This window comes from Microcebus murinus, chromosome 4, assembly GCF_040939455.1.
Source record: "Microcebus murinus isolate Inina chromosome 4, M.murinus_Inina_mat1.0, whole genome shotgun sequence".
Classification (NCBI taxonomy): Eukaryota; Metazoa; Chordata; class Mammalia; order Primates; family Cheirogaleidae; genus Microcebus; species Microcebus murinus.
The window spans coordinates 74,227,622-74,240,863 of NC_134107.1; positions in this window are offsets into that span (position 1 = coordinate 74,227,622).

Consider the following 13,242-nt stretch of genomic DNA (forward strand, 5'->3'; position numbering starts at 1 on the left):
GAATGGAATAACAGAGGAAGAACTGCATGAACTTGACAATGGATGGAGAACACAAGAGCGGTTGCTAAGGTTTAGGGATTGGGGAAAGTGACTATAGGATGAGATGGTTTCAGAGAGGTGATAAAATAGTTCTGTGTAGTCAATTTGCTGGTAATTACACTAATCTCTACATGTTAAAATTTGCTGAACTATACACAAAAAAAGCATATCTTACCATATTATAATTTAAAGAGTAATATTTTGAAATTGTGAATGATCATTTGGTAAAGGAGGAAATGAATAAATATAAATTTGCTTGCTTAATATAAAAGATACTCTTCTCCAGTAGCACACATTTGGTACTTCCAAGGTATTTTGTTTTATTTGAGAGTTACTGAGGTTCAATTTTCATCCTACGCAAGTTATGCCATGCCTTCTTGATGATCTACTAAGCTCTTAATATTCAGAGAATGCATTAGTTTCTCCTTGAAGTATCTCATGAATCTTTGTGTCTCGCAAATAAATTTGCCCAACCCCTCATTTAGGTCACTCTTTTAGCCTATATATACTTTTATCACAGCATTGATAGCAATCTTTCTGTATTAAACTACACATCCCATGAAATAATGGACCATATTTTCATCACTTCTCAGCATCATTTCCTAGCAAAGACTTTGGCATCATGAGGTACAGAATAAATATTTGTTGAATGAATGAAGCTTCTAAAGCTTCACAATATTTAAATTGTAACCTACAAATGAGTATTTCATACCTTCTACATTAAAGTTGCAATCTATAATGATTTATCTCTAGACAAAGAAAGGAAAGAGCCACCTTGATGAAATATCATATCACTGGTCTGATTTATTGCCTTTTAATATAAATAAGCTTCTCTATTTTTACACGTATGTGAAATTCATTTATGTCTCATACTCTAATACTTAACTAATGAAATACCCTTTAATAAATCTTTAATACCCTTTAAATACTCTTTAATAAATAAACCAAACAGCCTGCAAGAGAAACTTTAGATAAGTTAGTACTAGATCATTGTTTTGAAACATAGATCATGGAAACATTTATATATATATATATATATATATGCATATTTTATTTCGGCATATTATGGGGGTACAAATTTTAAGGTTTCAATAAATGCCCTTTCCCCCCTCCCCCCACAAGTCTGAGTTTCCAGCATGCCCATCCCCCAGATGGTGCACATCTCACTCATTATGTATGTATATACCTGTCCTCTTCACCCCTCCCACCCACCCAATACCCTATTACTGTAGTACCTATGTGTCCACTTAGGTGCTGCTCAGTTAATACCAGTTTGCTGGTGAGTATATGTGGTGCTTGTTTTTCCATTCTTGGGATACTTCAGTTAGTAGTATGGGTTCCAGCTCTAACCAGGAAAATATAAGATTTTAAGCATGTGCAATACGTTTTGTTACTACAATGGAACCATTGTGCCTGAAGTTTGAAATAGTCTCACTATGTAACACATAAGGGGAAAGTGCAGTCGTCATTAGCAAACATTAGCATAGTCACAGTGGTTCCAAGAATACATACTGATATGTAGGCTACATCAATTGCCAATAACTGTCATTTCTCTTAATGAGAATAGAAAGGTTCAGCAAAAGTAAATGGTGTTAAGCTTTGGAATCAATAACCTGTGATTTAATAATAGAAGCCAATTACTTTACTACACTAAAACGAAAGCTCATCAGCCACCCAGAGAAGCCCAACTACATGGAGGTGGGGGGGTGAGCAGAAACACGCCGAATGTGGCAGATGACGCCTCTGACCTCGCACAACAGCAAATCCTTAGGGCTGGAAATTCATCTTCATGGGATGGTGTCACTGACCTACTGTGGACAAGTGACTATGACTGCCTTATCTCTCACAGAATCAGGGAAAACTCTGCTTGCTTCCTGAACAATAAAAACACTTCATTTCTCATCTGTGAAAGCGGAAATGATGATGGATGAGGAGAGAAAGCAGCAATGGAAAGAGAGATTGGAGCAGAACTAAAGCGCAAGAGTCCCTGATAACTTTAAGAAGACTTTATTGAAAGAAGGCTCTGGGGAAGTAAACTGAACTGTAGCAGGTAAATTAACAAGCCAGTTGGAGTGCGTTACAACAGGGTAGCGCCTTACTTGTCCCTGGCATTAAGCTAATATGCAGAGCAGGGATGCTGGGCTGTGATCCTGCGGGAGTTCCCGGAGACCATGATTACTCTGCCCCCAGTGCTGAGCTGGACATAAAAACGACAAGCTGTGATAATACTTAATGACAGGTCTATCCTGCTCTCCCAGAAAGTGGCAGCATTGGATGACTTCCAAAAGGTTAAGCAGGCCATTTCTAATAATGTCTCTGTGCAAATATTTCTGAAACCCAAATGTAATTTCTAGTCCTGTGTCCACTCATAGAAGCGCAAGGTGGACAGATGATCCTATGCGTTATTAAGCAAAGCCCTTTTATTGTAACGTTTAACATGACTCTGATAGTCAAGCCAGAAGATTCTTTCCCCTATATTTCTACTAACTTCCATTATGTGAATTGTCTCTCATCAGCATTTGCTTTATTCATATCCCACTCTACTGCAGAGTCCTTTATATCTTTTCTTAAAAGTATAATAGGATACACTCTGGGAGGCCGAGGCGGGAGGACCGTTTGAGCTCAGGAATTCAAGACCAGCCTAGGCAAGAGTGAAACCCCATCTCTACTAAAAATGGAGAGAAATTAGCGAGACAACTAAAATTATATAGAAAACATTAGCTGGGCATGGTGGCACATGCCCATAGTCCCAGCTACTCAGAGGCTGAGGCAGAGGATTGCTTGAGCCCAGGAGTTTGAGGTTGCTCTGAGCTAGGCTAACACCACAGCACTCCAGCCTGGGCAACAGAGCGAGACTCTGTTTCCAAAAAAAAAAAAAAAAAAAAAAAAAAAAAAAAAAAAACTGTATATGTATAATAGGATAACACTTGGTGCATAATAAGTGCTTATAATGAATAAATGAATTTGGCCTTAAGATCATGTGCCACAGGGAAGGCAGGCCAAGCAGAAACAAGTGAGAGAGAATACACAGAACCACAAAATACCCATGAGAGACACATTTTGAGGGGTCATTTATAGTAACCCCTGCATTATACAAATACTAAATGAAAGCTCATACAGTATTAGTTTTCTGTCCAGCCTCCCAAACTAGTGAATGGTAAAAGCCAAGACTGAAAGGCAGGTCTCCACTCTTTCCAACCCCCCAGCTATAGGCTCACAGTTTCAAGATCATGTACAATGTTTCACAGGTTTGCTGCTTTTCTGGCAGGAAAGAACTCCAGAAATGCAACCTAAAGGTATTTTTCTTTCCAAGCCAACCTACAGCCAGAAGGTGGATGCCCAAAATGAGGGGACTGTTGCTCTCCAGACAGGATTTATAGAAGGTGCCCTGTGTTTAGACTTTCTAAGAAATGATAAAAGCAGACAGAGAAAGAAAAGTAAGAGACTTCCTACATTTGCCTTTCTGTTATGATCCCTGAACTACTTCCTAGAGCTATCTAAAGATGGGAGGGTAGATGCTAACATTGAAATGCAAGAATACTTTTTGGTAAATATGTACATTGTACGTCAAACTCACCTTCCCCACATTGTGCCTGCATCCCATCCCTCCACTAGTCCAAGTCCTGGGCTTTGCCTAAACTTCGTCCTCCTTTACAATTTCTTGAAGCCACTTCTCACAGTAATTTTAATAATTCTAAAAGTTCAATCAACTTAGCCTATTTTTTTCCAGCTGGAGAAACCAGAACAAGAAAATATCTTTTTTTCTTTGTTTGAGCTTACCTCCCAAATTTTCATTTCAGTAAGAAATAACACCCTTGGTAGATGCCCCCTTTATTGGTACCCTCAAAACTTTATTGCAGGCTGAAGACACACATTGGAGAAATAAAAACCTGGGGCTAAAAGGCAATTTTCAATTTGAAAGGAATCTGATAGTTGACCAGATCTGATAAGGCAGACCCCGTAGAGAGGGAGGGGAACGAGACACGTTTGACTGTAATGACAACTCTGAACCTGAAAAGAAATGAAACAGAGGAAGAGGAGGAAGTGTAGCACAAATGAGAAAATAAAATATAAATATCTGGAAGGAGCAGAAGCCAAACTGTGATACAGAGAATGCTACTTCACACTCCAGGGAAACATTAAGAATAAAAAGAGTCTATATACCATGAAGCACAGCTCATGGTGTAACTTTGAACTTGAACCTCATTCCAACAACTCCATTAAGATTTCCATCTGTTATGGTAAAAGAAAAAAGACAAATATGGTCAGTAAACACTGAAGCGAAAGAATATGCTTTACCTACAATATCCTTAAACCAAAGCACTCAATTTCTTATATTAAAACAGGCTCAAAAAAAAAAAGGAAAAATAAAGAAATGGTTTCATTTTATTGAACAATATGTCAATCCATCAATACCTATTAATTGAGCAGCTGCTAAGTGTAAGGCACTTGCCCTTTTGTGCTTGAAAATTGAGTACTTTATAATAATGTCAGTAGAACTCATTATGGATTGGTGAAACATAATTCATATTTTGTTTTTCTTTAGACTATGATTTCCCATGTCAGGCTGTGTTTACTACCATGTTAGTGTGTCTTCATAGCAAATATTCCTGTAGTGTGAATTCAGCTACTCTTGGTAAGAAACGAGCAAAATACTATTTTCAGGCTAAGTGATGGAGCTGAGAAGCTTCAAGCAACATGATTTGCCCCCGAAGAATTATGGTAAAATCATAAATAATCTATTAATATAGAATCTGGAGGAAAAGCTGGCTTTTGTTATAGGAAATAGTATCTTTAGCATATAATAAGATTTTTATTTGAGTGCCTACTATATGCTAGAATACATTTATTTATTTATGTTTTTAAAGATACAACAACTAATTGAACAGTTTAAAGGAATCTGTCATAATGGTTTTATTCCTGCAACCTCTTAGCAGATGCTGGTATTTAAATAAAGGCACTCTAAAATGTGGTAAATATCTTCAGTACAGAGTAGGCTGGTCCTCAATGGAGATTTTAACATGTTAGAGTTTATTGTGGTAACTAGCAAGGTGGACCCTCCAGAAATTGATTTCTAAATATGCTTGTCAAAGGCTTGACCAAAGAGTAAGAAGTCTCAAAGACAGCACCACAATGATCTCAGATACAGGGTCTGAGCTGTCCAGATATCTACTGATAGTAATCTTTGGGAATGGAGCTATAAAGAGGAAAGGGACATCCTCAAGCAGCAATTTCTATGAAGACATTGGGAACACTATGGTTATGGTTGCATGACTAATAAAGTGCATTATCTCAAGAAGTCGTCTTAAGAGATGAAGCATACGGATGGGTATAGAAATGTTTAGCAGAGATCAAGAACTTGTGCCCTATGATGTGAATTTATCTATAGACATTTGCCTTGTTTTAACCTTTTCGTGCACAGGTGAAGAAGAAACAAATGTGAATGTTTTTAAATAGAATGCACATGCCCTTTCTAGTTTGTCCCAAGTTCCCACCTCTTCCCTCTGCCTTATGCCTAGCCTGCAACCCTCATTTATGCTAACTGCTTAGTCCTTGAATAATAATTTCAGTCTTTGAGGAATTTGTGACCTCTGGTTTAGACAAATTAATAAATGACATGGTTTTGATAGAGAAAGCCAGTGATCAGAAGAAATCTACAGCCATAACTCTCCTTCCCTTCCAGCTTGACTTTTCATTCCTATCTGCTTTAACTTTGCTTACACCTCACTACCCCAAACATCCCACATTCCCATTTTGTTAGCTCAAATCACAATGTCACCCATCTAGTTGCTATCCAACACTAAACCCAACCAAGCCCAGCACTTATATCGCTGTGGCTCTCCTGGGTGAGGAGTGAACAAATCCCTTTTTTGCTTAGTGCAGGTGGGAATAGGCAGTAAGTTTTCAGTAGAACTTCCTAAGAAATAAACTCATAAAACAAAGAGAAAAATACAAAACGGTAGAAACGGTGGCAACAAAGAACAAATTCCTTAGCCTAAAATATTGCCTCATTAAATAATTTGTTCACTCCTCGTCCTTCATTGAACAGTAAATCTTAGCAAGCACTATATGCTACAGCGGGAGGTTTTAGAATAGCAGAGGAAAGAGATATGTAATTTTGCTAAAGTGTGATATACAAGAGGAGATTATCATAGTCTAGATACAGTTTATCTTACCCAGCCCAGCTAACTTCTTGCACAGCCATGATTCCTATCTTAGCCTTGACTCTGTCTGAAAAATTCACTCTAAAGCCCTCAACCTCCCATCCCCTACTCCTAGAGAAGCTCAGGCTCCCATAATCAGGTCCCCCTGTAAGAACTATAGGTAGTTCTTCTATGGATAGGAGAAGAGAGCCCGTTGCTTCTCATGAGCACAGGAATAAACAAGAGAAGGTATTTGATTTCCCATCCTCTTGAAAATACCAATGTTTCTCCAAGGACAATGTTTCATTCTCGTGGTAGTTTCTAAGAAAAGTTGTAAGACAAAAATAAATTCTAAATCTCTGAAAGTTTACATTCTTTAATTTAGCTGATAGTGTGCCACCTGGTCCCTGCCTGGCACTTTTCCAAGTATTAGAGATAGAACCAAAAAGACAATTACTGGCTCTAGTGACTTGCAATTCAATGTCAAAGATCAGTTAACAAAACGTCATCATAGAGATAACCATTAGTCACTATAGGAACACAAAAGAGTCATGCCTGGCCCAGACTGGAGGAAAATAAGTGGATTATTGGAAGAGTGGCCCCTGAGCTGTGTCTTAAAGTGAGAGTAGAGTCACAAATTTTCCTGGAAGATGTAAATATGTTCTAGAAAACCTTCCCACAGAAAATTTCTTGGTAACAATGTAAAAAACAGAATACTAGGCTGATGATCTTCTTGGGTCATACTAAAAGTGACACCTATTACTATTTAGGTTGAGCCTAAATAGTAATTTTATCACCAAGTTGAGCCATTGGTGATAAAAGCAGTTTAATATACCATTATATCCATATATATCAAATCACCAGCTCCCTCAGGTCAACCCTCTTGAGACAAATGACACACATGAATCCTGAATCTTGGCAGGTTTTAACCAGCTAAGATTCGTCCAAAAAGCTGTATCAGGTAAAAATCCTCTTAACCTTGGTTTGGGTTTAGAGCACCACCATTGACACACTTACCACTCAGGGACACCTGTTATCACTGTTAGCAAAAGGCATATGAGATGTCAGTTTAAACATATATGTATGTCCCTTACACAGGATTGTTTATAATGAGACAGATTTTAATGGGGTGTGACTAAAGCTTGAGAATATTGTGTTATTGCCTGTATTAGGATTCACCAGAGAAGTAGAACCAATAGGTTGTATCTATCATCTATCTATCTATCTATCTATCTATCTATCTATCTATCTATCTATCTATCTATCATCTATCTATCATCTATTTATCTATCATCTATCTAAAAGTAGATTTATTATGAGGATTTAGCTGATAATTATGAAGGCCAAGAAGTCTCACAGTTTGCAATCTGCAAGCAGGGGACTAAGGAAACAGGTGGTGTATTTTAGTCTGAGTCTAAAGGCCTGCCAAACAGGGCATCTGAGTGTGTGAATCCCATTCAGAGTGCAAGAGATGAGATGAGGAGCCCCAGATCAGCCAATGAGACAGAATAAAAAGGAAAAATTTCCCCTTGTTCCACTTTTTATCATATTCAGAACTTCGAAGGATTGGCTGATACCCATCCATACCTTTGAGGGCAATTTACTTTACGACGTCCACCAACTGAAATGATAATCTGATCTAGAAACCCTCACAGACACATCAGAAATGATGTTTAACCAGATATCAGGGGATCCCCTGATTCAGTTAAATTAGCACATATAATTCACTATCACACTGGCCATGACCAGCATAGCTGGACTGAATAAAGAGCTTTTTCTCTCTGATTCTGTGCAGATTTCCCCTTAGAAACAATGGGGGGGGGGGCAACCGTATCAGAGTTCAGCTAACAGACAATTGGTTCTGCCAATGATACTGGTGGTAGATAATCTAATTACAAGGCAAAGCATCAATCTTATAAAAATAAATTCCTATGGCCATAACAAACTGAAGCAAATATTAATAATTATGGGGGTAAACTCTGAGGGTGATCCACATAAAATCTCCAAAGGATATCTTTAGTGAGCTGGGTAAGCCTGTCCATCATTTTAGTACATGATTTTGAATGCTTATCATTTTCTAAGCACTTTTATAGATAAAAAAATATGTAGCAGTCATGGATCCTGCCACAAGAACCTTGAAGACTAATATAGGAGACATGGCACTGTAGGGGTCATGGGAAACTTGCCCTTTCCAGCAAAAGTTCACTGAAAGATCAATTCACAATTAAGGCATATTAATAAGAGAAAGGTTTATTTACCATGCACATGGGGAGAATCACAGACTCAGTATTCTAATGAAGTCCAGATATTTTGATACCTATTTTTTGGAGGGGAGGGGAAATGAGGAGTAGAGGTAGTTCTGTTTAGGGGAGACAAATGGAGCTAGGGAGGACAAATGGATTGGGGGAGACAGATGGACTTGTAAATGATTCTCTTGGCAAATTATATTCATCTGAGAGACAGATATAGTGTTTAATATAACCTGGGCCAGATCTACTTACATTCTTGATCTTCTTTCCTGTAATATATTGAGATAGCATGGAGAGGAAAGGAAGTCAATTCCCCATTTGATCTTTTGATCAGGTCCATCCGGTTTATGCAGATAGAACGAAAGCCCCCTCCAATGCTTTGTTGATTTCCAGGGGCCTGCAATTCAAAACATTCTTCAAAATATTCTTGATACCAAGGAGTCATATTCTTAAATTTCCTGAGCTCCTTCAACACATGTATAAGTAATTTAAACATATAGTAGATGGTGGTAAGTGCAACAAGGCCAACACATATAAACTACTATGGGGAAGAAAGAAAGATCATTTCCAGCTAGTACATATAGAAAGATTCTTTTAAGGAAGTGATTCTGCTGTACTTCAGACTTGTATATCCAAGTGGCCTCTCATCATTTCTACTTAGATGGCCCATTAAGCTCAAAATAGAATCTAGCATCTTTTCCCTAAAATATGTTCTTTCTTTCACGCTCCCAGCTCACTGGATGACACCATCCATTAAATCCACTAAGCTATGTCCTGGGAGTAATACTGAACAGTTCCTTTCTCAGAAGCCACTGCACAAAAACTGTGGCTTTCAAGATAAGGTTAAAACTCAGGTCCTTGATAATCCAGCACCTCATATAACACCTCTCACATAGTAGGTACTCAGAATGTTTTTTTAATTAATGATGGAATAAATGGATTATTGGATAGATTGGAGAAATCTGAACCTAGAAATAAAAAGACATTTTGGTCATGCGGATGGAAGAAAGGGAATTCCAACTAGAGAGAGCTCTGGCCTTGGGGACTAACTGAAAGAGAGAGAGAAAGGGAAACAGAGGAAACAGAAAGCGGGAGAGAAGGGGAAGGAAGAAAAGAAAAAAAACATTATTTTCATAAGGTTGCTTTTTGCTTTTCATATTCCTAATACATTCCTAACACATAGACTGAAACTGTTCGTTCAGTCGAATGCTAAACTTTAATTCAAATGTAATTATTCAGGAAATATCATCACACATGAATAAAACTTTCTATACAATATTACTTCTCAACAAAGACATAATTAAAAATTACCTTTAAAATAATCTTGCAGTATCTTGGACTCATACATTTGCATATATAATCTGATGAAAGATAAAAAAAAAAAAAAAAACAGGCTAGCATTTTGTTCACAAAATCTGGGTGTGTCTCCAAAATTCCTAGAATGGAAGTTGAAGAGTTAGGAGTAGTTTTTCATACCAGCCAATTTTATGCTTGGCTGTTTGAAGTCAGGCAGTGGGGGAATAATCTAGGGTAATGCTAGGTCCAATTGTTGCCAAACTAGGACCTTGGCCTGGCAGAACAATACTCTTACTCATTCTGTGTGTTAAGATTATGCAAAATATTCTACCTTTAGGAAAATTTCAATTTAATAGCAAGCAAGAATTTGAAAAAAGACTGCTAACCAAATAAATTTTTTCTTTTCCTCTTTTCTCAAAGTTTTGAGGCAGGGGAAGGGATAGCCCTAGTGTGAACATAACATATAATACTAAACCTGTTTTTAAGCACATGTTATTCCTAGAGCTATTAAAATAATTTGGCCAAATAATTAACATAAAAGGCTGGTCTCCCAAAATATGCAAATTATCTCTACTTGTTAGTTCCTTTTAAACCCTTGAATTTCAATTACTTCTACAGTAGAGAAGACTCTAGAGACTGTTGTTACCCTGTAGATAGTCTGATAACCTTCAAATGACTTTCCAGGTGGTGATCAGAAAATAGAGCTTTCCTCAGGAGACCATTTATCTTCCAATAAATATGATGCACATTACAATTGCAAGGATGTCTTTTCCACCAGGGACTTTTATTCACTTACTTATCTAATGCAACATGTCAGCAGAAACCAAAGAGCGCTGATGTATTTTGTGGTTATTGTTTGGGTGTAGTAGAGTTGTGTTTATTATACTTGATGTTGTTCTAGTTTGCTTTTTTAACCTTTACCACTTTTAGTCTTGTCAAAATAGTACACTTTCACATTTACACAATCAATTTGTCCTGAGAGGCTCCTAATGAAAAACAGCCGCCCATGGATGCAACCCCTGCCTCTCTCAAGCAAGAGTCCAGCTCACTGGTGAAAACTTCACTCAAATGCTTAGGCCAGGCATCCTCAAACTACGGCCAGCGGGCCACATGCCAGCCGCCTAGCACATTTATCCAGCCCTCTGGGTGTTTTTGCTGCCGCTGCCTGTCCTCCTTACCAGCCGACTTGTCCCGGGCCCACAGTGTACTCTCCAACTGTCTGAGGGACAGTGAACTGGCCTCCTGTTTAAAAAGTTTGAGGACCCCTGGCTTAGGCACTTCTTTGGGTATTTATCATCCATTTCTAAGTAATGTACTCATGTCTTGATTATTCTCAATGTAGACATTATTAGTAGCCCCCCTTTATAAAATATAAGGATTCAATTATCTTACACAACATTTAGATGGCTGTTTTTAGAGACAGCATTAGCCAATGTTTACATGAAGGTGATTATAAAGTATTGTTCACAGAAATGCCAAGTGCTAATAAAGATCTGTGTAAATAACCTGTAAATAATTTTGTTCTATGCTCCATCAGATATCATTCGCCTCTGCCCTGACTTCTTTTTTTAACCAAATGCTTTATCATGTCAGATTGTTTGTCTCCTTTTCCCTCATGGAAACCTTTTCCTAGAACTCTCTGTCCACCTGGTCCCTGGGCCTTTCATGAGCTGCCTTCCAGAGACTTTTTACCTTCTCCCGAGATGGATTCCCTCTTTCTCAGACACCGTGATTCCTCTTTCTTTACTCCTTAGTTTACTTGCTAGTTTTGTTTGGGCATTCCAAGAAAAGATACATGACAACTAAACTTTTTGTGACCTTACATGAATATGACTTCATTCTATACTTATAATTGGCTGATGGCTTTTTGGAGCATGAAATCCTAGGTTGAAGATAGTTTTCCCTCGAAATTTTGAGTATATATTGCCTTTATCTTCTATTCTCTTTTTCTATATCTCACATTACTATGATATTGGACTTTCTGGGTAGATTTTCTGGATCTATTGGCTCTGTCTCATATTTTCTCCAACACTATTCTTTGGGTCTACATTCTAAGTGATTTCTCAAAGAAATCACTTTCAGAAGTGATTCATCTTTCAATTCTTCCATTGATTTTCAGAATCAGAATAGATTTTCAGAATCTATTACTGTCTTTGAAATGTATATGTGTGATAGGCTTTTTTTTTTTTTTTTTTTTGGATTTTCAACTCAGCTTTGCTTTTAATTTTTAATTACGGGTACATAATAGCTGTATATCTCTATAGGGTACATGGGATGCTTTGATACAGGCATACAATGTGAATTAATCAAATCAGGATAATTAGGGTATCCATCACCTCATGCATTTATCATTTCTTTGTGTTAGGGACATTCCATTCTGCTCTTAGTTATATTAAAGTACACCCTGACTTATTGTTGATTACAGCCACTTTGTTATGCTATCAAGTATTGTTCATTCTATCTAACTATATTTTTATACCCATTAACCTTCTACAATTTATCTCCCCTTCCCCACTATCCTTCCCAGCCTCTGGTAACTATCATTGTACTCTCTGTCCACGGGAAATCACTTTTAATATTTAGCTCCCACATATTAGTGAAAACATACGATATTTGCCTTGCTGTGCTTGGCTTATTTCACTTAACACAGTGTTCTCCAGTTGCATCCATGTTGTTGCAAAGGATTCCATTCTTTTTTGTGGCTATATAATACTCTGTTGTGCTGTTGTGTATATGTACCACAATTTCTGAGAAAGAAATAAAGTGTGATAGGCTTTAAACTGCTCTTTTTGCCTAGGTAGCCAACCCTATATTCACCTAACTGTCCCCATTAATAGACAGCACCTAACACCCATTTCTTTAGGACAGTCTGATGCGACAAGGCACTCACTAAGGCCATGTCACTTATATTATGCCTGCAAAGCCTTCTGAGAGATGTTGTTCTTTTTCTGATACACAAAAAGGCATACACTCTTTGGGAACTGGTACCTTTTGTTGTTGGTATGCACTTCATCCTTCCTGGCATATTGAAAAAAGTAAGGCTTTTACTGTCCCCTTTGGCTAGGGCTCATTCTCTTGTCTCCCTACTGTGTTTTTTGAGGATGGCATGCAAGTTTAAATGCACTTTAGTTTTACTAATTGTATCAGCGAGTGTCCAGTTAGAAAAATAGAAGCCAAACCAGCTATTTTAATGACAGCAAAATCATAACAATGTAAGGAATTGTTTGTATCGAAAGACTCCAAGACAAAGAGAGAGCTTTAAGGTTACATTGAAATAGTAACTACAGGAAGCTGCTCTTAGGACTGGTGAAACTTTAGTGCAACCCTAAGGCTAAATGATAAGACCTTAAAAAAGATGAATGCATACTTCTAGTCTTTCAATGTTACAGACACTACACTTATGACCCCCAAATTTGGGCAATTTGGGGGGGGGGGCAAGATAACTTAGGCAAGATAGTTTCTTTGCCTTATTAACTACACAAACATCTAGGATAATACTACAAGTGATTTCAGTG